The sequence below is a fragment of the Protopterus annectens genome, chromosome 5.part0, assembly GCF_019279795.1.
Source record: "Protopterus annectens isolate FY-2018-M chromosome 5.part0, PAN1.0, whole genome shotgun sequence".
NCBI lineage: Eukaryota > Metazoa > Chordata > Ceratodontiformes > Protopteridae > Protopterus > Protopterus annectens.
This window is the reverse complement of record NC_056735.1, coordinates 554901348-554929256: the sequence shown is the minus strand read 5'-3', so window position 1 is coordinate 554929256 and position 27909 is coordinate 554901348.

The window sequence follows — 27909 nt, the reverse complement described above, 5'->3', positions numbered from 1 at the left end:
ATTTTAAAAGATTACCAGTCACCTCTCACTGTGTCCACTACTACCTAGCATACCTCTTAACCTCCTAGAGCAAGAAATGTGGACAAATACATAAATAAAAGTGGGTCAAAGGCCCAAAAATAGGGACAAGTTTTAAATATTGCTCTTACAAACTTAAAAATATGATAGAATAACAGGTTGTGCATTTGCATGAATATTCTGAAGGGTATACATTGTGAAACTCAAATGTCTGCCATTATTTTGTAACTTCAGTCTTTAATGATGTGCCACTAATTTGCCAGAAAACCACAATTTTATAAAAAACAGACCAGAAATATGAGGGAAAAATCTGTACATTCTGTAAAAATCTGTACAGTTGAGACCCCTGGAGATGTCTCTGGGGCATCTTAGAAGCTTAACAGCCTGTGTCATTGGCATAATGCATTACATTTCCCCTGCAATAACCTAGAAGATTGTAAAATAACAATTTTAACAATAACACTTGTGAATGTGGACATCTTTCATGAAAGTAATACAAGCATACGCATTTCCACTATATCATCAAGCATTACTCCTGCATCAGACATGATAATGCATAAACCAGGATCTTGTCAGGTTACATACATACATGGTTAACCACTCACTCTTTAATGTGTCTATATAATTAATGAGCATATTTGAAAAACACTTCTTCTGCGGCAACAAAGAAAAACACTTGTCTGTAAGAATATGTATTTTCTATGTGTAAGAATGTGTGTTTTCTATATTACATAGGCTTGAATCCCACATTGTACAAATTACTTTTATCAGTGAGTAAAGCCACAAAAAAATGTCAAGTCATAAAATTAATACCCCCATACTTGTATGAAAAGTCAAGTCATCTAACAGGTATAACAGCAGAGAAGCCATAAATTGGGCCCTCGCCAACAGGTAGCATTAGCCTAACAGCTGGTGCAGTGGTACTCTCTGGGAGCATTGATGGAGTTGGGGATTTCGTCACCTGCCAGGAGCTGCCAGCCATGGTGTGCGAGGTCATAGAATGTGCCATCGTTGCATGCCTCAGCCTTATGGAAAAGATGCTTGTTGAAATGTTGAGAAAACCAAAATATCAAGCACTCTAACAAGAAGTTAAGGAAGGGGACAGTGATGACAGTTTTGAGGGTGAGGACTAGATTCTCATGACCCCCTTACTGATGTGCATGAGCCTCTGATATCCCCTCCCTATCCCCAATCATGGTGTCCCACAAACTTTTGTGTCCCTCACCATCCCTATCTCTGTCTTCTTTGTCCTGTTTGTCTGCACCCATTTCCTCACCTACCCTACTTAGCTGACCCTGACATCCACTTTTATATCCATGTTCATATTACACTAAGGAAGTGGACAGCTATGGTTCTTTCCTAACTTCTTCCTGCACATTGCAATATTGCTTCCCCTTTGTTCTTACCACTGCTTACTCCCCTATTTCACCACTTTTCTATCTACCCCATTTTCATACCTTTATTCTGGTTAAAAAATAGAATCACAAATCAAGCACATAAATAATGAACCCCTAATAATGACCCTCACTTTTTTTCCTTTGCATTTGTATGGAGGTTAACTTCATCCACCGATGTTGAGTGATGGTGAAAGCCTCTTCATGCCTTATGGCATAGTGTGGATGCCTCAGTGCAATGCTGCTTAAAACAACTGTGGCAAAGGAACACACAGTTAAAGCAAAGTAAGGGCAGTACTTTCAAGCATTTACTCTAGTATTTATTTAGAATGCTGAATGTACAAAAAGGTAAATCCATATGTGTAGTGTTGACATAAATCAAATAATTGATGTTTATTTTTATACAGAACTCTACCGTAGTCATTGCAGGTCATATTTCAGAAATCATCAATTTACCTTTATATAGCAATCCTGACAACATGTGGAAAAAAGTAGACTGAGTTGGATTCAAACCCTGTGTCATTTTACTCAAAATATGATCTCACTGCTCTTACATTTGCTATCAGAGGGAAAGCTAGGCAACAGATGATTTCTTACACTCAGTACTGCCCAAAGTGCTGACAACCATACTTCGCCATTTAGTGTGTCTGAGCAAAGGAAGGTGAACCAGTTGAGAGATTACTATTTTCCCATTTAAGCAGAGATCCTCAATTGCTTGTCATTTAAATCTGTGCAAAAGGGGAAGAAAATAGCAACAGTCGTTAATGCTATAAAAATTATGGCACAACATTTCCAATATAAACTACCATATTCATCAGGGGGGTATCCATATTCATCAAGGACACCCACACCTCAAGACTGGTGGCAACGCACGATGCATCGGAGACCATCCAGGTGCAATTAACCATAGGCAAGACTGCTCTGCAAATTGTAGCATGTTACAGGCCACCCTCACAAACTCAGGAACCTCACATGGCCTTCCTGAAAACACTAGAGGGGATAAATGTATCACCAAACACCATCATACTAGGTGACTTCAATTACCCTAATATAGACTGGGAACACTACTCAAGCCCAAACACCCTAGCCCAAAAGTTCCTGGAATTCATAAACTCAAATGCCATGGAACAACTAGTCACCATCCCCACAAGAGGAGATAACATACTTGATCTCATCATCACGAACATGGGAGCACAATGTTCAACACCGGAGGTGTACCCCTCACTGGTGAGATCAGACCACAAACTAATCTCGCTGGAGGTCCTCATCCCACCCCCACCTGAAATAAAAAAGACCACAGTAAAGAACTTCTCAAAAGCCGACTTCACACTTCTAAAGACTAGTGTGGTCTCCTTTAAGGCCCCCGAGCCGGCGGAAAACAGCACTCAAGCCGCTGAATCACTTACAAATGCCTTCTACCAGCACCTGCAGGACTGCATGGATAAGGCAATCCCAAGCAAAACAAAGACTCTTTGTACCAAAGGCAAGCGTCCAGTCTGGTGGACCCCAGCCATAAACAAACTCTACAACAAAAGGAGGAAGCTACTACAAGATAGAGCAAAATCCTTAAAAGGTAAGACACCCTTGATCACTATAAGTAAAAAACTAAGAGCTCTCATAAAATCATCCAAAGCAAATTTCGAGAGAAAAATAGCTAAAGACTCAAAAGACAATCATAAGGCCTTCTTTAGCTATGTTAGAAACCTGGGAGGAAACTCCCAGATATGCTCAGAGCTAGTTCAAAATGATGTGAAGATTACTGATCCTACAGACATTGCCAACATACTGGCTGACAGGTTCAGTGCAAACTTCTCCCCCCCCCCAAAAGGAGAGATATCTATACCAAACGATTGCAGCCCCCAAACATCTCCAGCGCCCAAGTGAGAACTGCTCTCTCCAAAGCAAAAACACAGCATCCATGGGACCTGATGGTGTCCCCGGCTGTGTGCTCCATGAACTCAATGAGGAATTAAACCCACAGCTAGGACAGCTGTTTAATCAAAGTCTTACCTCTGGATATGTACCCAGGGAGTGGCGCACTGCAACTGTGGTACCACTTCACAAAGGCGGTGCCTCCACCGACCCTGGAAATTACCGGCCCATTAGCTTGACAAGCCTTATCTGCAAAGCCATGGAGAGGATCATAATGGACCTCATAAATAAAGACATAGGGAATTTGCAGACTTTGGATCCAACCCAGTTTGGCTTTGTCAAAGGCAGATCATGCCTTTTAAACTTGGTTGACTTTTTCAAAACAGTCACCAAAGCCATTGATGAGGGAAAGGCAGTCCATACAGCCTACCTCGATCTGGCTAAGGCCTTTGATACAATACCCCATTCGGGTATCATTGAAAAACTCATCAGCTTAAATGTCAACCCATACATCACAAGATGGGTTGCAAACTGGCTGAATGACAGAACCCGCAGGGTCAGAGCTGCTGGCGCCATGTCAGACTCAAAGCCTGTCACAAGTGGTGTCCCACAGGGCTCAGTCCTGGGCCCACTCTTGTTTGGCATCTACTTTTCCGAAGTACAAGCAAACACAGGAGGGTTATGGCTGACAAAGTTTGCAGATGACTGCAAACTGGGCGCCATAGTAGAAAACACATCTGACACAAATATCCTTCAGAAGGGTCTCACAGAAACGGATAACTGGTGCCAGAGCCACGGCCTAAAGTTAAATGCCAAAAAATGCATAGTCATACCCTTCGGGAAAAACAAGGTTACCCCTAGCTACCAAATATGTGGCAATCCACTGAGCACAGAAGAAGTTATCAGGGACCTGGGGACCCAGGTTGATAGTAGTCTGTCATTCGACACCCATGTAGCTAAAGTAGTTAGGAAGACCTTCTACATTGCCCACCTTATCATGAAGGGATTCTCATCTAGATCAAGGGAGGTCATAGTCTCCCTTTACTCATCACTCATCAGACCAATGATTGAGTACAATACCCCATTTGGAATGTATCTGACCCGACACTTGCAGCAGCTGGAGAGGCCACAAAAGTTCCTCACCAAAAGGATAAAGGGTCTCAAAAATCTGTCCTATGCTGCCCGACTGAAAGAACTCCAGCTCTATTCAGTCGCCACGCTTGCTCAGAGGTGACCTTTGCCTAACATACAAGGCCATGTCAAACCCAGATTTGATGAATATGCTTCACCTCAAAAATCTAGATCCATCAGAGCCACAAGGGCGGAGACTTAAACCTTGACACGGCTATTAATAGGACGTGCTGGAGGGATAGATTCATCACCCAAAGACTCCCTATGCTGTGGAACAAAATCCCGGTACATGTGAGGCAGAGCACCTCGCTGGCCTTGTTCAAGAGAAATCTTGACCAATGGATGGGAGATCGCAGATATACCCCAGGGATTACCTCAGTGTCACTGCTCGACAGAGGCACAGCAAAATAATGGGTATAGTTCCCCATACTAAAGGGGTGGCGTAAGCCACAAAACGATGGGCTAGGCTTGTAAATGCCCTCGGGCAGATAGCCTAGTATGAACCTATGAACCTATGAACCTATAGTATCTGTCAGCTAGTTCTAACATAGCACATATGTATAACTACTTCTCATGTCCAAGTTGTATTCATTAAATGTGAATCTCACACGCTCAAACACTTTGGCATTGATCACACAGACCAGTTGCTGGGCAGAACACTATGGAAAGAGATTAATGGTGTGTATTGCTATATTTATTACCCAGTTAGTCTTCATCCCATTAAATTCCATGTAAAAACACAGCCAAAGCAAAAGGACTTTTTAATGACTCTACACATATTTAATAGACTCATGTGTGTCCTGTACTCCTGCAATTGAAAATGGATATGTCAGTAGTATTTCCTAAATGTCAACTACACTACAACAATAAAAAACATAACTGCATCGTTACATCATCTAAAGGTTTATACTGACAATAGACAATGAGATTGTTTTATGTATGTCAATGTGTACATTAGTTTATCATAAACATGAGCACATGTACATCCATGGTTGCATCCATGCTGATCACAAAATATATGTGTGACTGTAAGTGTGCAATGTACACACCATATTAGAAATAGGGGTATCTCAGTTCTGCAACATGTATTCCTGACAGCTTTCTGCATCTAGCTTGAGAAGCTATATTTTAAGGTATATCTGCACACTGGAACCAAAACAGAACATCCAAAGTCCACACTTTGCAAACCACTCTCATAACAGGATATGTAACCTGCATCATGTAATGATGATGTCATCATCTATAAAGACCCCTGTGACAAGGAAAAATATATACTTTAGGGATGGTGCATATATCAATTACTGTGTTATAGCAGATGGGAACAAAATTAAAATACTGTAAACTACTGAATAAAATAAAAACAAGCCTCCAGATCACAAGTACGAAGCTGCCCCAAATACTGTTAAGCTGCCACTCATTTATTTACTGCTTTTCATTTGACTCAAGGTTCTAAATGCTTAAAAATCAATGACATTTACTTTACAATCAGGACAAAGGTAAGGAATAATAGATTAATGATGTCATGGATCACTGCCCATTTCCATTCATTCACAAACTTAAATGAATTCTTTGAAACTCTTTTCCTTTTCTTAAAGAAATAATACATACTACCAAATTAAATTAACTATATTCTATCTATTACTACCTATTACTACACTATAAATGTGCACATGATAATATTACAGATTTATAATTGATGCTTTTTACAAGATACATAACATAGTGATAAGTTTGTGAATGAATGGAAATGGGTGGTGATCCATGACATCATTAATCTATTATTCCTTACCTTTCTCCTGATTGTAAAGTAAATGTCATGTGATTTTTAAACCTTTAGAACCTTGAGTCGAACGAAAAGCAGGAAATAAACAAGTGGCAGCTTAACAGTATCTGGGGCAGCTTCGTACATGCAATCTGGAGCCTTGTTTTTATTTTATTCAGATAGTTAGGAGGGATTAACTTACCATAACAGCTACTGTGTGTGTGCGTGTGTGTGTGTGTGTGTGTGTGTGTGTGTGTGTGTGTGTGTGTGTGTGTGTGTGTGTGTGTGTGTGTGTGTGTGGGTATGTGTGGGTGTCTGTATGTAAAGTGTGTATTTACATAGTCAAAATAGCATGAGTCTTAATCCTACTGTCAGCAATCAAGTGTCATGGAGAACAAAGGTTTCCACAGTTGTACATGCCTACACAGCCATTTCATACAGGCCTCAAAACATCTTCTCCCAAACATACAGTGATGATGTCATCCATTATAAAGTGTTGAGCAACTCTTTAAAAAGCATATTTGCACTGCAGTGCTTGTTTTAAGTACTGTGTTCTCTAGTTTGTGTAACTAGATAGGTGAAGGTACGAATCTCCCTGCCGTCAACTTGTTTGTCTGCGTAGTCAAAACATAATGAGTCTGTACCCTACTGCTAGCAATCAAGTCTCATGGAGAAAGAAACTTTTTACAGTTGTACATGCCTGTACAGCCATTTTCATACAGGCCTCCCAACATCATCTTTCAAACAAACACGGCTGATGTCATCAGCTATGAAGTGTTGTCTGACACTATGACACTCAGACTGGTGTTGTGGTGCTTGTGTTAAATATTGCATTCTTTAAGGATCTTGGAAGTGGTTCTTGTCTCACTGCAGTCAACTGGTTTATGTGTTTGTGTTCAGTTAGTGTGCATTCTGCAGAACATTTTAGAGCAGCATGTGAGACACTACTACTACCATCTTCTTCCCCCCAGGCACTGATGATGTCATCTGCAATAACGTGTTGACTGACACTATGAATGCCTAACTTGTGCTGGAGTGCTTGTGTTAAGTACTGTGTTCTGTAAATAGGTAGGAGTTATAATCTCACTACAGTTAACTGGTGTGTGTGTGTGTGTGTGTGTGTGTGTGTGTGTGTGTGTGTGTGTGTGTGTGTGTGTGTGTGTTCTTTCAACAATAAGTGTGGTATCAATTTTAGAACAGCATGTGATTCCACAGCTATGTCAGACACTCCTCCAAACATCTTCTTGTTAACATACATTGATAATACCATCCTCTGTAAAATGTACTCTGACACTATTTAAGTCAAGCTTGTGCTGTGGCTCAATTAACCGGAGATGCACTATGTTTGACATCCTTTGGTAGAGATCCAGAGGGTTTCTGCTTAAATCCAACATATCCAAAGCTAAGAACAAGAACTTACGCTCATTTTAAGTTTGATCTCCACTTTTTCATCTGTATTTTACTGTTTTACTGCATTAGTTTGTGCCTCTTTGACTGTTTTTACTGTTTGAGCCTGCTTATTACCTGCACTTGCTTGCTCTGAAATATTGGTGAGATTATCATAGACTATTTCCAGACTTACTGAATCTAGCCTGTTCTTCATGCACTTGCACTCAGTTCCAGCCATCTTACATTAAGAAGGGCTCCCCTGTACCCTTGTGGCAGAATAGTGTGGCTAAAGCCGCCTTGTCTGAGTTGGGGATTGAAGGAGGAAGGATCATTGCATGATTTCTTATTGGTAGACTAGTTTAAAACTGTTTAATTTCACTTGTAAATAAGCCTCATGTTTGCACATTGCCGCTGCACCATGCAAAGGGAATTAGTGGTATATTGTACTGATGCAAATGCCCCAAATCACTTTTTTCCATAGATTCCAGTCAGTAAAACCCTCTCAGTCTTCCCTACTGCTTTTTGGGCAACTCAGCTATGCCCTTCTAAACTGTAGGAAACTGTGCTGAGCACTGGGCTGCATTGACCCACTTTTCAGCCCTTATCTTCTGTAGAATTAAGTCCCCTTTTGATCCCAGAGCAATACCTGATCTAACATGCCTTCTCACAAACTAGTATTTATAAATTACCTTCTACTACAGACAGTCAGTTTCCCAACATTTCAGCAGCCTTTCTGACTGAGGTGGCCCTCCTGAGGCAATGTAGCAATTGTCTCATGTATACTGACAACCACCTGCTCATTAAGTGAAAAAATACGGTATGTGAGAGATGTAAGTATACTATGACATGTGAATCAGTCCTCTCAGGTGACAATAGATAAGTCATCAAACAGGTTGTCCACACACACATCTCTCCACTTACTCAAGGTAAAGTCAAGACACATAAACCCACATATGCAGAGGTACTCACCAAGAATCTACCAAAAGAACAGAGACCTTCCAAGTGCAAGCAAACCACACATACTAATACACGAACAGACTCCAACATTACACATCACAATATGCATATCAGTTTCTCAGCAATTAAGCCCCTAAGTCAAAACCTCTTAAAAACAAATGTCCTGGTCATAGGCGACTTAATAGTGAGACATAGCTTTCCCCTTCACCAGGTTGAACAAGGAGAGGGTCACGTTCAGCTGCCTGTCAGGTACCAGGATCCATCAAGTCACACTTGCACTCAAGTCACTCAGCAGCAATTACCTTTATGACTCTGCCAAACTGCATGTCAGAGTGAATAACTTAAAATGTATCTCTCAGAACTATATGAAGTGAGACATGACAAAACTCTCAGATTATGTGTTCCAGGCAGGTATGACCCGGGACCTAAGCATCACTCTACCTTCACCTAGAATGATGCCACAGTAGACAAAAATAAATGACTGATTTTAACAATTAGCTTAACTTCTGGTGTCACTCCATGGTGCTCCAGTATCTGTCAGCCTGGTTAGACATGGTCTACAGACCACAATGCTTTGCCAGAGATGGTCTTCTCCTGTCTCCTCAAAGCTGAGGATACTGGCAAAGATACTTGCCTCCCTCATAGTACTTTTTTAGGCTATGTCAAATCAACAAAACTTCTGACATAAAAAAATCTGCTAGAGAGAAACTCAAGGTCATGCTGCTTAAGGCTAGGAGCCTAAACAGTAAACTGTACTCCCTGGAAGCACTCCTCACCTTGCAAGATGATGACATTTGTGCAGTGACTGAGACTTGATTCAAGACTACAGAGAGCACCTCAGCTGTACAAGGCTACAATGTCTTTTACACATTCAGACCTCAAAACAAGAGTGAAAGACCAAAGGTGGAGGTGTACTCCATTTCATTAAATCCAAATATACCTCAAGACTGGTGAAACAATGCCACTCTCTTGAGCTCCTCTAGGTCCAGATAACTATAGGTAGAAATACCCTACCACAGCACAACTAGCTACAGATCCCCCACCATGAACCAAAGGAAACACACTACCTACCTGAACTTTTTAGAGTCTGCTCAATATACAGCCAAATAGCTTGGTCATGGAAGACTTCAACTGCCTGTCCATTGATTGGATGACTCACACAAGCACAAACATGATTGCTCTGTGACTCCTGGACTTTGTTAATTTGAATGCCCTGGAACAGTTAATATGCACCCCCACAAGGGGCTCAAATCTCCTAGACTTAGTACTTAACAACATGGGGGAATCACTGCACTACCACCAGTGTGTTGCCCTCCCTGATTAAGTCAGACCATAAATCTGTCTCATAAATCCAACAGTTCAATATTGTGGTCTTCAGAATAGCTTTATACTAAACTAACTGCCCTGCAGGGCCAGGGCCATTCTAATCTTAGCTAATAACCTTAGATCTAGATATATATATTCATGTGTGTGTGTGTGTGTGTGTGTGTGTGTGTGTGTGTGTGTGTGTGTGTGTGTGTGTGTGTGTGTGTGCACATTTTGTCTTTTTTAGGTTATCTGATCTGAATCCCCAGAAAGTCATCACAAGAGCAAAAAACTGTTGCTCTCTAGTGACTTGTGTCAATGCTACCCATTGGTTGAGTCATTACCTGGATAACGCAAGGTGAGTTTAGATGAAGTATAGAAATACAAAGGCATTTCTATCCAAATCAACCTTACTTCCTAGACTTACTATACCTTTAATAACTTATGGCTTAATTCCAAACTTAGGGTAATAACTTAACTGTGTAACTCTTTTCTAAAAGTTTATTTAATGTATCTGGTTCATTCAGATGAATAACCACTAAGTTTGCCCAGAGCTGCCCAGTGAGCAGGGTCAGTTAGCAGCATCCTGTTAGTAACAAATGACTAGATGGTACAATTCCCTATAAAGTTAGTTACTGTTAAACAGAGTGGCATTGTGCATAATTAAGCTTAGAACAGCTAGCTTGTACATTGAATAACACTACCATATCCTAGTGCTTATAACATATTGCCCTTGACCCATGAAACTAGCTTTGGAGAATCCTGTCAAAACCTAATCCTTACTCCTAAACAGCCCACCCCATTTCAGAACTGGCCAAGATGGATATACAATTTCTAAATTCCTCTCTGGCCAGCTTGGTAGATTTGGGCATCCTAAGGAAATGCACCAAATTGTATCATGCTTTCAGACAACCAGTTAATCATTAAACAAAAGAACACGGTATGTGGGAGGTGTAAATAAATAGCTTCCTTGGATACAAAAATCTCACATAAAAATGAGGTTGTCAGGAATGCTCATACAACATCTCTCACACACACCACTCACCACACAGAGACTGAGAGGCTTAAACGAAACCTTTCCAAATCTCAAAGACCTACAAAGTCCAGCTAATGCCAACACTGCTTCTCTGCAATCACTAAAAGATACTGAAAGCAACATCAAATATCACACATAAGCCTACACCAAATGCCACACAAGAGCAAAGCCCATAGGGCAAGCATATACTTTACCTAATACTGTTGTCATTGGGGACTGCATTGCGCAACACACAGATGTCCTGCCCACCATGTTAGACAAGGAGAAGATAACAGTTAGTTGTCTTTATGGAGCCAGGATATGTAATATCAAGCATGCACTCAAGTCACTACACCTCAAGTACCAATATGATTCTATCATAGTCCAGGTGGGTGTTACTGACCTGAGATGTACCTCAATGGATTACATGAAAAGAGACACAATGGATTTCTCAGAATATGTGTCACAGATAGGCATGATCCTTGCACTGAGCAGCAATCTACCTTTACCAAGGACAATGCCACAGTATGAACACAAAATGACTGATTTTAATAATTGGCTTAGTTTCTGGTGTCACTCTATGGGGATTCAATATCTGTCAACATGAGAGGATATGAGCAAAAGACCATATTGCTTTGCCAAGGATGAGTTGCAAATGTCCACCATAGGCTTGCAGATATTGGCTAAAACTTTACTCACCCCCTTACAGCCTTTTTTAGGCAATGCCAAAAAGATAAAATTACCAACATATTCAAAAAGTCTCCAAGCAACCTTAAGGTGTTACTGCTCAATGTTAGGAGCCTAAACAAAAAAAAAAAAAACAAAAAAAAACCACACTCTTCAAGCTCTCCTCACACTGGCAAATGTGGGCATCTGTGTCATAATTCAGACTTAGTTTAAAGCCATAGAAAGTGCTCCAGCAGTACAAGCCTACATAGCCTTCCACACATTTAGACCAACAACAGAACAGACTGGAGTCAGAGGTGGAGGTGTCTCAGTCAATGTTAGCAACAAACATACCTCCAGGATGGTTAAACAGGATGATACCATGGTCCTTATATGAGGAAGTGAGGTTATGAGCAAGGATGCACCAATGCTGTTTTTTGTAATGTTTATGATGTCTTATTGTGAAGATGTGTAAATGATCATTTAACATAACAAGTAAGACAGCTGTTAAAAGGATTTTATTTGGTGCATTAGAGAGAACCCAATCTAAGGTGGAGGATCTACCGGACTTTTTGTTGAAATTGTGGGACTTGAAATAAGCTGAGTGAAACCATATTGATGAATGACATTAGAAGGACTTTTACTGACAATAGTTTGCCAATTGATCCACGAGTCTCTTAACATGATTGTCTCAAGTGATATCATGAGATGTCAATTGATGCCCAAGAGAGAGAGAAAAGTTCTTCAGTGGTAACCATGTAATTTTCTGGAGAAATAATGCTCCTGTAACTCAAAGACTTTTGTGAACATTAATTTGCAAGGATACTATAATTGCTTTTGATGCTAAAGCGTAGGGTGAGCTTATACAAGGACAAGAAAAATATATTCTTGTAGATAATGGCCCACCCCACTACCACCTTTTTATTTGCTCTGTCTAGTCTTAACGTGTTATATTCCTGTGGAAAGAGTTTTTCATTTTTTATTTCTTAAGTCATTATTAGGTGCAAGGTACTTTTGAATGAGTTATTAAACTTCAGTAGAAAGAGGTGATAATCATAGGTGATTGGCACTGATCAGAAAAATTTTCAGTCATCTGAAATTGGCCTGTAATCTAATATTAACTGCTTTTCAATATGTCACTGTCTGACATCTGCTTATCAAGCCAGGGATATCATTTTAGGCAAAAAGCATTGCTGGATTAAACATATGTGCAGAGAATGAAATAAAATAATATAACAAAGGAAACATATGAGAGGGGAAAGACTGGGATTTGGAGTATCAAAGGCATGACAAGAACAGAAGGAGAGAGATCTGGGAGATGATCATGTAGTGAAAAATCAATTTGGATAAAGAAGATTTAACTTGTCAGAGAATGTGGGGTAAGCAGGAGAATGGGGTAGATTTATAGTATGGAGTAAGCAGGAGAAAGGGGAAGATTTATGGCATAATACGGAAGGTGGACATAACAGTGGAGTGACTATTCAGGAGAGAAAGCACAGAATGTGGCAGTAGCAGAGACATTAAGAGGATAGCATACAGGAGAGGTGGGATAAGATATAGCAGGATAAGTCAAGAGAAAACTAGGCCACAGGCAGACATCATAGTAACACAAAAAAGACCACAGTGAAGAACTTCTCTAAAGCAAACTTCACACTACTCAAGACTGGTGTGGTATCCTTCAAGGCCCCTGAGCCAGTGGAAACCACAACCCAAGCTGCGGAAGCCCTTACAAATGCCTTCTATGAACACCTCCAGGACTGCATGGATCAGGCAATCCCAAATAAAACCAAGACTCTTTCCACAAAGGGCAAACGTCCAGTCTGGTGGACCTCAGCCATTAACAAACTTTACAATAAGAGGAGAAAGCTATTACATGATAGAACAAAATCCATAAAAGGGAAGTCACCCCTGATCATTATTAGTAAAAAATACGAGCACTCATAAAATCAACTAAGGCCAATTTTGAGAGAAAAATTGCCATGGATTCAAAGGACAATCATAAGGCCTTTTTCAGCTATGTTAGGAACCTGGGTGGAAAGTCCCAGATATGCTCAGAATTAGTCCAAAATGATACAAAAATCACTGAACCCACAGACATTGCCAACATACTGGCAGACAGGTTCAGTGCAAACTTCACCCCCCTCTCCCCCCCTAAAGGAGAGATAACTATCCCAGCAGAGTGTAGCCTCCCAGACATCTCAAATGCGCAGGTGAAAGCTGCTCTCTCTAAAGCTAAAAACACAGCATCAATGGGACTGGATGGTGTCCCCAGCTGTGTGCTACACGAGCTAAATGAGAAATTAAACCCGCACATAAGGCAGCTGTTTAATCTCAGCCTTACCATAGGATACATGCCCAAGGAGTGGCGTACGGCAACTGTGGTCCCACTCCACAAAGGCGGTGCCTCTACGGACCCTGGTAATTACCGCCCCATAAGCTTAACAAGTCTAGTCTGCAAAGCTATGGAGAGGATCATAATGGAGCTCATAAACAAAGATATAGGGGACTTGCAGACATTGGACCCGACCCAGTTTGGCTTCGTCAAGGGCAGATCATGCCTTTTGAACTTGGTCGACTTCTTCGAAACAGTCACCAAGGCCATTGATGAGGGAAAGGCAGTCCATACAGCCTACCTTGACCTTGCAAAGGCCTTCGACACAATACCCCACTCGGGTATTGTAGAAAAACTTACCAGCTTAAATGTAAACCCATATGTCACAAGATGGGTTGCAAACTGGCTTAAGGACAGAACCCACAGGGTTAGAGTTGCTGGCGCTATGTCAGACTCCAAGCCGGTCACAAGTGATGTCCCACAGGGCTCGGTCCTTGGCCCCCTATTGTTCGGCATCTACTTCTCAGTAGTACAGGCCAACATGGGAGGACTTTGGCTGACAAAGTTTGCAGACGACTGCAAACTGGGCGCCATAGTGGAAAGTGCATCGGACACGGATATCCTTCAGAAGGAACTCACGGAAACAGATAGCTGGTGCCAGAGCCATGGCCTGAAGTTAAACGCCAAAAAATGTATAGTCATACCCTTTGGGAAAAACAAGGTAACCCCAAGCTACCATATAGGTGGCAATCCACTAAGCACCGAAGAGGTTATCAGGGACCTGGGGACCCAGGTTGACAGTGGCCTTTCTTTTGACACTCACATTGCTAAAGTGGTTAGAAAGACCTTCTACATTGCCCACCTGATCATGAAGTGATTCACATCCAGATCTAGTGAGGTCATTGTTCCCCTGTACTCTTCACTTATCAGATCAATGATCGAGTACAATGCCCCATTCGGGATGTATCTCACCCGACATCTGCAGCAATTGGAGAGACCCCAAAAGTTCCTCACCAAAAGGATAAAGGGACTCCAAAATCTGTCATATGCTGCCAGATTGAAGAAACTCCAGCTCTATTCAGTTGCATACCGTCTGCTCAGAGGTGACATGTGCCTGACATACAAGGCCATGTCCAACCCGGAATTAATGGACATGCTCCACCTCAAAAAATCCAAATCCACCAAAACCACTAGAGCAAGCGACTTAAACCTTAGCACGGATATAAATAGGACGTGCTGGAGGGATAGATTTATCACTCAGAGACTCCCTATGCTGTGGAATAAAATCCCAATCCATGTGAGGCAGAGCACCTTGCTGGCTCTGTTCAAGAGAAATCTTGACCTGTGGATGGGAGATCGTAGGTTTATCCCGGGAATCATCTCTGTGTCACTGCTGGACAGAGGCACAACAAACTAATGGGCACAGTATTTTTTCATATAAGGGGTGGCGTAAGCCACAAAAATTTGGGCTAGGCTTATAAATGCCTTAGGGCAGATAGCCTAGTATAAACCTATGAACCTATGAACAAGGCAAAGGATGGCATTGAGTAAAGTTAAGGGAGGAAAGCTGAGAGAGAGAGCTGCAGACAGGAGAAGGAGAATGAGCACAGGGAAGCAAGCATAGAAGAACAAATGCAAAGAGTAATAAAGTGATGAAGGAGAAACAGAGCCAGATGACGCCACATATGATCTAGTACTGCAAAGAGAGTAGAATGAAAGTCAGACAGAAATGGCACTCAGTCATATGGGAGGCACAGAAGGAAATAGAGAGAGAATTGCTGAGATATATTGTATGCAGACAGAGGTAACCAGCAGAGACAGTAAAAATGCTTGGATGGTGGAAGTTGAAGAGGAAGCCTACAGACAGGAGGAGCAGGGGAGGTTAAAGTCAATATGGGAACAGACAAAAAGGTTTTGGAGATTCAAGATTTACTCATAAAGAGCATTCAGTCTAGACAAGAAAGAGATACCATATCCCAGTAAAAAAATCATCTTGTGATTAAAATCAGAAAGATGTGTCATTAACTGACTAAGGTAATCAGCAAAGGGGAGAAGTAATGCAGGGATTTGTCCAGTACATAGACATCCAAACCTGTCATTGGAGACCTCCGAGATGATACAAAACAGACCAAAAATATTGATGCCAGGAGTTGCAGTGGAAGTAAAATTCTCCAAAGTGTTAACTTTGGCAGAAAACCAAACACAAAAGAAAAACGAGTGTAGCGAGTGTAGAGACTGGCTGCAATAGCAGATAAGGTAAGGAAAACATGCTTTGGTATGGTAAAAGTATGTGAGAGAAGCTATGTGAGGGACTGGCTCCACTGTATACCAGTGCTGGGCTGGAAAGTATATCTCAATAACTTTACCGTTAAGGTAAGGCAGAAGGGAAATTAATTGTTACTTCACCAGCAGAGACGACAGGAGGTCGGGCAGTAGGCAGAATACAGTATGAAGTATAGAATATAATAGAGTAAAAACAAGAGTGACTCAAACTGCAGCTAGATCACGTTAGCCTTATTGCAACAAGTCTCAGTGATAAGATGGGGTAGCTAAGAACAGTGACTCAGCATGGAAAAGTGAACATTTCTAGTGCCACAGAGCTATGCTCTAGGTAGAGATATTTCCTGAAAGAAAGAAAACTGAGAAATATAGAAGGGGCTTGCAGTCTGTATAAAGGTAGGCATCAAACATTAGGTCAGAGAGGAGTCAAGAGAACAAAACCAAGAATAAGTAAAGACAAGAAGGGTCAGAACCTACGTTTTATACTTCATCATTTTTCCAGGTGTCTCCCTTTATTACTTTCTCCAAGTCTTTTGGGTTTCTAATACCTTCACAGGAATTGGTCCCATTCCTAAGTCAAAGTATGGTTAAAGTTTATGAAATTAATATTTTTTCAGCCTTTGATGTTAACCAGAAATGCTCTTCGCAGGACCCACAATGTATCAGTAACATATCTAAGTATGACTGTAAATTTTTTTTTTATAAGACCCGTTATTCCTACTACTATTGGAACTGTCTGCGTATCCTTCTTTCACATTGCCATTGGTTCAGCCTGAAAATCCTGGTATTTTTTTACTTTGTGTCTCTCTGTACATAATACACTGTAGTCACTGGGTAACAATATCAATGATCAATGTTACTTTTGTCTTCTTTTCATGGGCTAATATCTGGTATTCTCACATATATGTTCTGAACTGTTGGTAATGGGTGATCTCCTGTGATATAAACATCATTTTATATAATGCTTTGTGACTTATGTTTCCAATTTTCTTCAGCTACTTCAGTATTAAAATATCTGCACAATCCCCAGTGCCACAGTGCTTATCGGTACACATTCCTTCTGGCATTAGTATATCACAACCAGCAACAAGATGTGCACCTATTCCCAATACTCTATTACAACACCTATATTTATGTGTTTCTCCCACATGTTCAATGGAGTTTGTAAACCAAAGTGTATGCAGTCCACTGTTTGGGTTTCCAATATTAACCTTGCATCTTTTGGTGTAAATTCACCTCTCCTTAACCTTTCCTCCATGTCATCCTGATCAACATGAAGTTGTTCCATGAGTTTAGTTTTCTAATCTTGCAACTATATGCATTTTCCACATTTCTTGCCTTCTCATGTAATCCTTCACCTTATATTCTTTCTTCTGTTTTTTGACACATTCAGCTGCTGCCTGATTTTTATCTGCTTCTGTTTTGATTTCCGTTCCTGCTTGACACCGATATACTTCCACTAAACTAAGCAGGGAAGTCATCTCACACTTATTCTCCTCGTGTTTTAAAACTTCCACTATGTTTGAGTCCTGTGAGGTCAGCAGATATGTATGCAGTCCTATGATTGGAGATATTTACATGTAATCAGTGTTGAAGAGGCCCATACCTCCTTTGGAACCTGGACTGGTATTAACTGACTTTATAAATCATTTGATAAGTATGAAGTATCCTTCTTGTTTTCTTATCTAATCTACCCAACACCTTTTGGGGCCAGTCAGTCACTCAAAATCTGTAAGTTACGACAGGAAGATCAAATTGTTTTATAGCCTGGACTTTGTTCCTTGATGTCAGTGCTTTTTTCAGTATTAATTTTAGTCTTCTAAAATATTCCTTACTTAGTTTTATTTGCATTTGTTTGTGTTTCATTTTTGATCATTCATCAATTCCCAAATATTTATACATTACCTCTTGCTCAAGTTCTTTTATATCACAATCCTGTCCTAGACTCATGTTTTTTTTTTTCTTGGTGCTGCAACTTGTCTGCTTTAAAGGTTGTTTTTGCACATTTATCAAGACCAAATGACATTCTTATACCATCTGAAAAAGCTTTGGCCACTGCAGTTCTGCTTTCAGTTCCTTATCTGATGAACTATACAGTTTTAAATCAACTACAAAAAGAAGATGAGACGTCTTTATACTTTATTTTATGGAACCAAATTGTAGCTATGACCCTATCTGTTAAGTAGACAGATTAATGGGTTAAGGGCAAGACAAAAGAGCAGCGGTGCAAAGAGTCACCCTGGAATATCCCCCTTTTGAATTTTTATCTCTATAAAAATAATTTGCCCTTCATCATGGCTTAACTGCAAAGTAGATTGCTGTTGTTTCATGGTTGCTGTAATGTAAATGATCAGTGTAAGGTGTATCTTATATTGCTGTCAAATGCTTTTTTGTAGTCTATGCAAGCCATACTTAGATTTTTACTCTTTTTATAGTTCTCCATTATAACTATTTAATAACAAATGATCCTTTGTTCCGAATGACTTTCTTTTGTTACCCTTTTCTTCTATTGCCGTGCATGAGTGTTCTTCTAAATGAGTATAAACTATAGTTTATAAATTGTTGGAAGGCAATGTATCGCTCTATGGTTTTTAGGATAACTTGCAGTTCACTCTTAAGTAAGAGTATTATTTTTCCTGTTGTTAACCAAGCTGATATCTGTTTAGGGTGTGCATATAAATAGCTCTTACTCCTTTGTAAATCTTAATGTGAAGGTGTTAATACTTTTAGCCAGAAATTAGGTACTCCATCTGGGCTTGGGGTTTTCTAAATAGGAACTTTTCTTACCATTGTTTCAGTCTTTCTGGCTGTTTTTTCACCCCAATTCACCCTGCACATTTGAACTTCTTATTCTTTTTTTTTTTTTTTTTTTTTTACTTCTTTTGTTCATTCACCATCCTTGTTATGTTCACAGAATAGTCTTATATATTTCTCCAAAATCATTTTCTTCTTTTTTTTTTGGTGGAATTTCAGTTCCTTTTGCTTTGTTTCCCAGTTCTCTGTAAAACTATTTTGGGTCATCAATAAATTACTTTTTTTGTATTTTTCCTTTATATTTATCTGTATATCTTCTGTGCTGATATTTTAGATTTATTATCTGCGACAGTGCACAATACATCCTGATCTGTTCTGATACCATGCATTGCTTTTATCACATCAACCTTTCTGAGTATTTTTGTCGATCTGTTCCCTCTGCGATACTCTTCTAACAGGGCCTATATCATAAAATTCCAAAATATAGAACAACATATGTTCGAACTTGGAATTTCGAATATTGATAACATCGAACGCTCGGAATAGAGAATTTTTTCCCAGGGAAGAAATTTGCTGTTCCGAGAAACATACACACAACACAAGCACACCAAAATAAATAAACCACACACATACAGTTAACAAAACCAACCCTCACACTAAACCTTACATACATTACTAACTATCCACTTACCTTTACCCAGACCTTAACCCTAAGGTCCGTAACTATCTCACACATACCCTACGAAACTATACACAAACAAAGTAATTAATACACACACATACAGTTAACAAGACTCAACCCTACACTACACCATACATACATTACTAACTATCCACTTACCTTAACCTTAACCCACACACCTAACCCTAAGGTCCATAATTCTCACACCGCAGTGGAGGAAATAGCGAAGCCACGGAACGGCCCACCGAAATCTTGCCCTAGGTAAGATTTCGATGTTCCTGGGCTTCGCTATTTTCATCATTTGATGTTGTGGGTTCGATGTTTTAACGTTCAATGTTTTACATCTTCGAAGTTTTGATACAGACCCTTCTAACAGTAGCACTTCTTGTCTTAATTGCTTTAAAATTTTATTATAGTGATACCTCCATGATGGCATTTGATCTCTCCCCTTCCTTTCCCCTACTGCCCCCCTGTGTTTTTGTGGTAAGACTTTTTCTGTTATTGGTTTAGTTGCACAGTAATATATCCTACCTTTACCATGGTCAGGTGAAACATTTTTAACATCTTTTCTGATGAAAAGAGGTTGTCACATGGGCCCTCACAATATAATATTACCCAAATAACATATTTGCAGGACAGTAGACCCTTTGTACTTCTTTGCAGCATTACGATGGGACAAGGATGAGGAGTCCGAGGATAACATAAGAATACACGTCTGGATGGTTGAAGTATCTCAGTCTGTAGCCTGTGACAAAGAACATCCCAGAAGCAACATAATCATGTGTCCCATCCTACCTGTTATAGATGCCTTAAACTGGGACATTGGTTTAAAAGAATGCTCTGCAGGAGTGTAGCACCTAACATACATTACACTCAACAGCCAAAGGACAGAGAATACAGATGGATGGTGACATTCACCTGTATGGAACAAAGAGGCAAAGCATCTGGTTGGAATGAGGAGCACAAGCCAGCAACTAGTAAGTGAGGCTCAGACTTCAGATGTAACCATCATTTTTGTTGTATAATATTTTGTATGAGGAATATCACCACAGGTGTACAGAAATCTTCCTACTAAGTCATTATTTTAAACCAGCAGAAAAGAACAAGGATATGCAAAACCTGGATGGGATAAAGGTGACTGTGCACATGGTACAAAAACAAACATTGTGGAAATGAGCATATGTCTACAAACTGCATGGGAATAAGGACCACCAGGATTTGGTGAGCAACAGTTACACATTTGTATGTGTCAGTTGAGCAACATCAGATATGTTCAGATGAAATGCTATTTTAATATAACATAGCATACAAAGAAAAATTCTTCAGGAATACAACAAAACCCTTCTGTTTTATGTACAACAAAATGATCAGAAAAAACACTGAGTAGCACCATAATGGGAAAGGGAACACAATCTGCATAAAGTACAGTGTGTGATTAACATGAAATATCAGCAATATGGTCTGAAGGGACCTTTGTTTTACATGTCATCTGAAAGCATTCATCTGAGGTGTGCAGTACCCCCATGCTACCTGTACATGTGCGCATCACCTGAGCTACTAACAGTATAATCAGACAACAGCTCAGAGTACATAATCTCTGAAGGATAGCACCACAGGTGTGTAGCAGTCCCTTATGATTCTGTGCAGCCCTAGAATTGAACACAGATAAGGTCCGCAGGAAAAGAACAATGGCACCAGCTGAACTCTACATCATGAACATTTTACCTAAACTACCACCAGCATCATTCAGATGGGATCTCAGTCTTATGGCTCATCCAAAGGCAGTGCCTCAGAAGGGCAGTACCCTCATAATGATGATCTATAACACACATGCAGAAATGATACACACCATTCTATCTTACTTTTACTTTTATTTTTACTTTTATTTTTTATTGCTTGTACACTGTATGTATGCATTTTGTATCCTTATGGACTTAAAATGTGTGTATCATATGTATCATTTGCTCTTACACTCAGTTATTATTTTTATTATTTATTTTATTTTATTTATTTTTCATTTCTTGACCAGGAGAGTCTGACTGGATACATGTCAATTTTCAGCAGAGGCCCACAGATAAAATAAAAAGCAAGTATAAGATTTATACATAGCATGCAAATTTTCATTGGTAAACACTAGCTTTAACATAGTCACAAAGTTCTGAAGTTTAAAAAATACAATAGTTACACAGAATATACAGATTTTTCCAGTTATAGCATTGCATGAGACAAACCATAAGTAAGAGGAGGTCAGGGTTAGATGTTAGGGTTCATTTTTGTGTCTAGAAGTTGCGTTCAGGTTGGAATGTGTACACTTTCAGTAAATGTATAAGGTGCTGCAAATGTACTATGTTTCGAAAAATGCTGTTATATTTTTATAATGGTAATCCTGATCACACTGATTAGCAGTTCAACACATTGACAACAATACCAGCAGGGATCATGGATTGCAGGCCATTATTTAGACTAAAGGCCATAACCATACTACTCAAACCATGTATCTCAAAATAATCACTGTTTTTTATATAAAATGTAATAAAGCTCATCATAAATGCAGGGTGATACCTAAACATATCAAAAGTGGCACTTATTCATCAACTAATTTTCAGACAACTCTTACTTTTACTTGTCTCCATGGGTTTTTTATTGCCTTGTCCACAGCAGCCCTTTACTCATCCAAATTATATGGGCTTGACAGCTCATAAACAGCTTGTAACCTAATGAACAACTTTAACTCTGCTCTAATTGATCGTGCATACATCTTACATTCACCATGATCATTTTATCGTGTTATATCACAGTTCACCAGTTTGTGTAGATATTATTCCTTTTGTTATTGCAAACCATGCATTACTCTTTCTGACTCAAAATAAGCAAAAAATAGGTTATTTTTTTGTTTTGTTTTAATAATGTTTAAAGTTGACAGTAGATATTACAAAATGAATGGAACTGAATGCATTACAAGTGACATTAAATCACCTAAATTTGAGTGATATAAACTTTAAATGATTTAAAGGAGTTATAAATGAGAATATATATTCTATAAAATGATTCAACAAAAAATAACGAAAAGAATGAACATAAAATAAAATTAGTAAAAAAGGCACCCAGGAAGGAATTCAGTACTCAGTATTTAAGTTTATTCTCTCCAACTGTCAATGTATAAAGCAAGCACCAGCAGATACCATAAACGATACACTTGTAAGTCCATTTTTGTCATACACTGACTTCATCAGATGCAGACTAATCATTCCTTCTCTATTTAAATATCAGATGTAATTAATAATTAACCAATAAGAATACAATAGTAATCAACTGATTAACTATTTAAAATAAATTGTGTATATGTTGATGCACGTACACACATAAAAAAATCACTAAAATGTCTCCAAAAGGATAAAACAATTGATAATTATGTTGTTTCTAATATTTCTGCATAATATGAAGGTTATATATGAAGGTTATAAATGTTAAAATGTTAAAAATGTATACCTTTTAATAAATTCATAAAAAATGAAAAAGAAAATCACAATAACTCTATCTAGTGATTATAGCAAATATTACACTCAAAGTTTAGCAGCTCTGCATTTTAATAATGGTGCCAAAGACAAATTTTCATTCATGTCAGAAAACCTATTGGCTTTTAATATAATCTGCCAGTAAAGTTCCCTATTTTCAGTTCTAAGCTCCCACATACCCCCTCTCTTGTCTTTGGCCACCACTTCTAATATGAAAAAACAAAATATACTGTACTGTAAGGCAAATAAGAGGTATATGCCTTTTTCCCTAATGTAGTACGATGTTAGAGTTAGTATATATAGTTATGGGGGGGGGGCACCCACTGTGGAGGCTACATGTCCTTCCTGTGTTTGCATGGGTTTCTGCGGGCACTCCAGTTTTCCAATATTCCAAACACATGTGTCTGGAGCATATCACCCTGGGCCTCTGCTGAAAATGGGCTCTAACCCAGTTGGACTTTTCCGGTAAACAAATGTTAAAACAAAAAAAAAAAAAAAATATATATATATATATATATATATATATATATATATATATATCTATATATATATATATATATATATATATATATACATATATATATATATATATATATATATATATATATATATCTACACACACACACACACACACACACACACACACACACACATATATTTATATATATATATATTTATATATATATATATATATATATACGTGTGTGTGTGTGTGTGTGTGTGTGTGTGTGTGTGTGTGATATCTATATATATATATATATATATATATATATATATATATATATATATATATAAAAACTAATAAACTTCTTTTACTGGTAAAAAAAAAAAAAATATGGAATAAAACACTGAGTCCGACCTGTTGTTAAGCGCTTTCATGCCTTTATGGATATAAGGCACTTCTTTCTTTATTGATATAAGGCACTTCTTATATATATATATATATATATATATATATATATATAGATGGATTCACTATACAATCTCAAAATACTGAAATGTCGAATTTCAGTATTTCTAGACTGAATAGTGGAAAACCCACATACCCGAAAACCCAAAATCACGAGTAGCACAATTGCGACCATTCGCCCCCACACACACACACACACACACACACACACACACACACACACACACACACACACACACACACACACACATACATCTACCTAACTACACTAAAACAAACACAACAACACACACAAACACACCTAATCTACACGCCCCCACTTATATATTCTAACTCCAGGTCACACATAAAAACACAAACACACAAGAAACACCACCGCACACACTCACACACACTAAAATCCCTACCTAATACCCTCATACACACACACCACTTACCTGAAACCCCAGATAAATCCACGAACCCCAACATACGTCATGAACTCAACACCATGATAGCGGATTCGACATTTACAGATTCAACATTCCGCATTCGGCATAGTGCAGTTTTGCGTAACTGCACTTTTCACTATTCAGTCTAGACATACTGAAATTCGACTTTTCAGTACATCGAGATTGTCTAATGAATATATATATATATATATATATATATATATATATATATATATATATATATATATTAAATATATATAAATATTATATATATATAAACTTTACTATACCAACATTCAGAAGACTGAACATTTCAAATGCCAACTGTGCTAGCTGAATGGAATAGGAAATCTACTCATTTCCACACTGCAGTGTGATCTCAGAGTTGGTATATCTAATTAGCAAGGGGTTTGGGGGGCAGGGGGTCCCAGCCTTCTGCAAAAAAAGTATAAGTGAAAAATAAATAACTTGTTTTATGGAGTTTAGGTATCTGCAATAAATATTCATGTCTGTGCTCTAGATACTGTCATGAATATTCAGTGGGATTTTCTTTGGGTATTACGTCGATTTAAAGTTATAGTGGACAATTTATGTGGCATGTGTTCTTTATTTTGTTATTGTATTAAATAACAGGTAAATCTGTGTTTTACAACTTTGTTCTTTTGAAAGTCAGAGATTTGTCTTGTCAGGATTATGAAATTTCTTTTTTCTCATCACTGTGTGTTATGATGTAGTATAAAAAACACTGATGGATTCAACACCCAGGAAGCACGACAAACTTCAACTTTCCATCAACGAACTCCTTTATTAGTTAATACAGTTAGACAAGCGCTTTCACGCACCTAGGTGCACTTCCTCAGATCTTCACATTGAATAACATTTTCCATGAAGTATATATTCCCAGTAAAGTTAAATTGAATTAAATTAATTCAATTAATTATTCACTTATACAATTAATCAATCAACATGTATAGCATAATCAGCAATGTTGGTTGTGTGCATAAAAAGCCAGTGCAGGACAAACTCAGCGTAACATCTCTGCAGAGCCATTTAGGACTTGAAATTTCATCAAAAGACATAGTGATATATATTACAAAAATATTAAAATGTGTTCCTCATGAGTGCTAAAAACCATTCAATATATGTTAAATCCTTGATGCTCATATGAAGAGTGTATATATAAAAATGCATACAGATATCTACATGCTGCTTAAAGTTCACTAAAAATATATCATAGAATATCGTATTTTGTTTCATTTTAAAACCATACAAACAAAATATAAATTATACATATGTGCTATTTCTATATAATTTATAGTCTAAAACTCTTAAATATATATATATATATGTATGTGTTAAACACATAGTATGGTAATGTATATGTAAGTATACCTTATTTCATTTTTAATGAATTATAGCTTATAATGTATAGCACATAAGTATTTCTGTATATATTAGTTTTAAATATATATATATAAAACAAAATAAAATCTGAAGATATCCATAAATATTATTCTTAAGAATATGCATATAAATATAAATATAAATATAAATAATATCGTATCTCTATATTAATTAATTAATAAATACATGAACATTCAACATACAACTATAAAAAATGAATCAATCAGATCAACTATATAAATATAAAAATGTATATATATAATGCCATTATAAAGTGTAATATATAATGCATTAGCAGAATACCAACATGCTATCAAATAAATATGGTCTTCATCTGTAAAAGTATATGTTTACTATTAAATAGCAAATCTACGTAACACTTTTAATCCTATAAAGTGAGTAAGAGTAAGAAAATAGATATATATATTAACAGCATCATTACTTGTATATCCTTCTATCCAATATTGGTTTGATGCAAATACTTTGATTCAAACCCGGATGTATGTGAGCACCTAATCTCAAAATCCATGATAATTCAATATTTGCTAAAGTATTTACATTATCACCCCATCTTTTGTTAAGACCTACCAGCTGCAGTACTCTAAATCTAAAGCTATGGTCTCCAAATTCATTTATATGTTTAGCCAAAGCATTTCTTTCATTATTTTTCTTTATCTCATAAATATGGTTATATATCCTCTGTTTAAATTTTCTCTTGGTTAGACCAACATAGAATGCTTCACATTTTGTGCATGTCGCTAGATATATCAAATTTATAGAGTTGCAGGTTGCATAAAACTTAGGTTTAAATATAAAGTTCATTTTGGGGTGTTTATATATTTGTGTATCACTAATGTACCGACACATACTGCATGTTGTGCATGGAAAGGTGCCTACAGTCTTAAGTTGTGTCTGTTTATTTACCATACCCTTATCCTCTTTAAAATATAATATCTGTTTTAAGTTAGGTGAATTTTTATATACAAACTTGGGTTGCTCTCCTACTATATTCCTAATGGCTTCATCTGTAATCAGGACCTTCCAATTTTGTTTGATTATATTCCTTAAGTCAAAGTTGTCATTTGTGTATTGCATTATATATGCTGTTCTATTGTTACCACTTGCTGCTGCCCCTTTACTCACTTTGTGTTTTCTAAACGTTGTCCTATTGCTCCGTACTGGCTCAACCCCAAGATCATGTGTTGAAAGAGTTTTATGGAGTTTAGGTATCTGCAATAAATATTCGTGTCTGTGCTCTAGACACTGTCATGAATATTCAGTGGGATTTTCTTTGGGTATTACGTGGATTTAAAGTTATAGTGGACAATTTATGTGGCATGTGTTCTTTATTTTGTTATTGTATTAAATAACAGGTAAATCTATGTTTTACAACTTTGTTCTTTTGAAAGTCAGAGATTTGTCTTGTCAGGATTATGAAATTTCTTTTTTCTCTGTGTTATGAATGTCAGTCTACTGACATTTCAGTCATGTGAAGTAGGCTCATATATATATATATATATATATATATATATATATATATATATATATATATATATATATATATATATTTGTATTAGGGGACCAGAGAATGTAGTCATATTCAGTAGTTGGTCTTATACATCTGTTAAACATGGTCTTCAGGAGTTCAGTCTTTCTGGACTTGAAACATCCTCTTCTACAAACCTATACATTTTGTGCATTCCTTCACTATATTCTCTATATGATTGAAAAAACTCAGTTTATTGTCTTCCCATATATACAGGTCCTTTAAGAGATATATCTGTTTTATCTTATTTCAACCTGAAATATAATGGTAGTTAAATCAAAAGTAATCAAATGTCATATAATTTACCTTATCAAAACTGATCAGCATGTTATCTGATTTACCCAGTTGCACAAATTTTCCAGTTCTTGTTGCAGCTTTCTCTAATCTTTGTGGCATGCTAGATTTTTATGCAGATTCAAACCTCAGCATAGATAGAATAAATGTAGCTAGTGGAATGTTTATTTCAGATGGTGAATGAATAGGGCCCCAAAATGAAACCCTGTGGAAATGAAAACCTGTGGAAAACCCACTACCATTTTCCATGAT